The sequence below is a fragment of the Epinephelus moara genome, unplaced genomic scaffold (genome assembly GCF_006386435.1).
Source record: "Epinephelus moara isolate mb unplaced genomic scaffold, YSFRI_EMoa_1.0 scaffold3018, whole genome shotgun sequence".
In the NCBI taxonomy this organism is placed as follows: Eukaryota; Metazoa; Chordata; class Actinopteri; order Perciformes; family Serranidae; genus Epinephelus; species Epinephelus moara.
The window spans coordinates 1-3,549 of record NW_026080670.1 but is presented as its reverse complement, the minus strand read 5'-3'; the positions used below and the strand labels follow the sequence as shown (position 1 = coordinate 3,549).

Here is a 3,549-nt window from a genome sequence, read left to right as displayed (position 1 = left end):
GATGGATTATATTAAACTTTCATAGCATCAATGAAATGGTGTCCATGGCATTTTTCAACCTGGACCCTTTGCTGCTGGAACACCACAAATTTCCCTGCTGTGGGAATAACAGATGTTTATTTTTATCAGAAATGACCGTGTATAGAAGCTCTACAAAAACTAACAATGTCACAGAGTGGAGTGACCGTGACAGGGTGCAAAACCACAATTTTCTGTTGGGGGGCGACCACAGCAAACAACAAAACCCAGAGAGGATTTACTCTAAAAACATTATTTTTTTTTAACAAAAGTCAATAAGAAAAAGATACTCTTAAAAGTCCATTTAAAAGAGCCCACAGCCCGTTTGGGTTCCAGATGATAGCTGCTGTTGAGCCTCTGGACAGCAGGCCTCAATACCGCTGGCTGCTGGTAGCTTTAACAAAAAAAGGAAACACAAGGAACCGTCAGGGCGATCAACCGATCAGTCTTCAGTTGCATTAGGTTTTGTGAGGCAGAACCAGTAAATCTTGGTGGGGAAGGGATAAATAACAATAGTAGAAAATAAACACAGCAAACGAAGCCAACACAGCTGGGCGAATAAGGAAAAAATTAATTCCACCGTAACTCAATACAAAACTCCATCCAAAACTACTGGATGTGTCTAAGCAAATAACTGATGGCGGGATGCCTAAGGTTGTATTCCATATATTCAAAGTAGAGAAATAGAGGGGTAGCCTACTTATCTGGAGGAAGGGTGGAACGCATCCCCACCCTTCCACTGTCACCCAAGGCTTCCCCCTCTCGCACCGTGCGTCTCCTTGGCCACTCTGGCGTGCGGGCGGACTTTTCCCCCTGTGCGGCGACAATTCCAGTCGCCCCGGCGGCCGTTGTGCGTGTTCCACCGACTTGCTCCTCTCTAGTTGTTCCCCGAACTGTGGACCAGGTGCTCCTCCAGCCGTGACAGCCATCTGATCAGCGCTCCTCATCAGCGTTCCTGTCCGCGCCGCCTGCTCGGTGTCAGCTCAGCTGCTCTCCGCCGCCCCGCGGCCCGTGCTTCTGCTGCCTGAAATAAAGGAGAGACAAGAAATCCCCAGGCCTCCCACATCTGTCGCCTAATATTACCTAATACAGTCTAGGCCTATATAACGATGTCTGTAACTGATTGTCTGTAAAACAAAATGTTTGATTGAACTAATAGCCTGTTGTGCTGTGGAGAGTACATTATACGCGGCCTCGTTTTACCGTCGGCATTTAGTTTATTAGGCGAACTGCTAAATCCATGACATGAGTAATCAATCACATAGAAATGTGAATTCATATGTGATTATGACCAGTCTCTGCTTTGTTCTGGTGGTGGGTTAGCCAAAGTTGCCTACGGGTTACATCTGTAACAGGAAACCGATGGAATTGGGAGCCGGCGATGTTTTTATTCCCACAGCTGGGGAAATTACAAGTTCGCACCATTTTGGTATTCCTCTGTTTACCTACAGCAGCTGACGAGGGTGTGTCGTGAGCCTGAGCCGGTGTTTGCGCTGTAGTAGTAGGTATACACAGGGCTAGTACATCATTTTCCTCACTAATAATAGCCTACTGGTTCTCTGTTGGAAACAGCCGATGAAGTTTTCGTTAGCCGTTGCTATCCTGCTATATGAAGTTAGTGGAAGGATGTGTGGCTATGTTCTGTTTTCAGAGTAAGGTGTTATAAAATACATGCAACATTATGGAAATACAATTAATTAAATTATATTCAGAAGAAGTGTAAAATCAATTACCAGTGTCCCTTATACATTAAAAGTAAAAAACACTAACTTGTTAGGCCAATGTTTTTATTCTTTGATTTTTTTTGGTGTGGACATGTCTGACAGCATACAGAAACAAACTGAAGTATTTAGAGATATTTCCAGAGTGAAAGTCCCACATTTCTACCTTGAAAATCTGAAGCTTGAAGTGTCATTTGACAAAGAAAAGAGGCTCTATCTATCTATCTATCTATCTATCTATCTATCTATCTATCTATCTATCTATCTATCTATCTATCTATCTGTGTGTGTGTGTGTGTGTATATGTATATACATATATATACACACACATATATATATACATATAAAGAAGCTAGAGGGTAAAATACATGTGCTTTTTGACAGTTTATCTACAGCTCTGATGGTGCATAAAAGCTGTCTATAGGCAGGTTTAATTAAACTCGCATCTTCATTTCAGCATTGGCTATCTGTCAGGTCGCCACAGTGGTCTATTCATAGCAGAAGACATCAGGATAAAAGTGGCGGATTGCATATGCTGTGAGGAAGGTGAAGATTAGGGCAATAGGTCGGACCACCAAAATAGTCACATAGTTGGAGCCACCGGTAGCCAGGGCAGGGTCCCAGTCTGGGGTCCAGTTGTAACCTGGAAACACAGATTAAGTCAGACAGAGTGGTTTCAGTTTTTGCACCTACCACAGCTTTAAGTGTGATTTATCCTGTACCATGTGTTAGAACTTAATTCACTAACACTATGTTTTAAACAGCAGTACTTTCTAACCAACGTGGGTTATTTTAAACCCAGCTGGATTGCATCTTTGCTTCAAACTGTATTTTTCCAGTTCATATGCCATCACCTACTTTTCTGTGAATCTCGTTCTTGGCTACCTGTAAAGACATTAAGACAGAAATGGTTGAAATGCTTATTGAGTGTTTTTAGGGTTAAATGTTTACATTTATTTCTCAGGTTTTCAAGTAGTCTATTAAAGTCAGTGTCAGTAGCAATGCTTACAACACGGAGAAGCTCTATTTTTTTGTATCAACAAAAAGTAGACTCACGGCAGAGATTCTCAACACAGGTGCCTTTGCATTTAGAGCAGACTGCCCCTTCATATTCATATGGTCGCCTTCCATTCACATTCCCCCTGCAAAGCAACCGTCATCCAAGTTAAATCACTTTTTCATTTTGAAGGTAGAAAGTGTTGGTTCATTCTGGCATTATCTTTGCTCACAAATTTCCACCCTCTTATCTCCTCACTTTTTTTTTCTGAAAATGTTCAAATGTAGAAATTGCAAGGAATTGTCACATTTGCTTTGAGATGTTGTCTGTCTGGTCTGAAAAGTGAAACTTAAAGTGACTGTTCAAATTTTTGTAAGTGGGCTTGTATGAGGTATTTATTGTATTACCTACGTTGGAAGGCGGTCGGCATGCCCCCAGTTTGGAGAAGCAGGCTGGAGTCTGACACGGAAGCTAAGCAATGTACTGCCGTGGACTGGGTCAGCAATGAAACATATTTTAGTCATGTAAAAAAGTCCTACCTAAAAATCTGTAACAGATTAAATATACAATATACTGACAGAATTTTCACCCCGTTACCTTTCTGTCAGACAGCCCATTCCATTAGGGAAGCTGTTTGGTTCCACATCTTACACAAGCCACCAGACTTCACTGGCAAAAACAGTAATTATGGCCCACTGACCACAGGGGCTGCTGGTCTACAGCTGCCACAATCAGTTAGTAAGTTTGTGTTATTGTGAGACTTTGGGGAATCCAACTAACCATTTTAAATGCCAAAGTCACAGAGTAATACAC

General features: G+C 42.0%; 1 long non-coding RNA gene across 1 annotated transcript; it reads right to left on the bottom strand.

Moving 5' to 3' along the window:
* Window positions 1-14: 14 nt before the first annotated feature.
* LOC126387239 (uncharacterized) lies at window positions 15-3,024 on the bottom strand. Its single transcript, XR_007569617.1, has 4 exons — window positions 2,796-3,024; window positions 2,598-2,624; window positions 719-2,382; window positions 15-412 (listed from the first exon to the last, which is right to left on the bottom strand). It is a non-coding gene; the product is annotated as an uncharacterized LOC126387239 (long non-coding RNA).
* Between the last annotated feature and the right edge of the window lie 525 nt (window positions 3,025-3,549).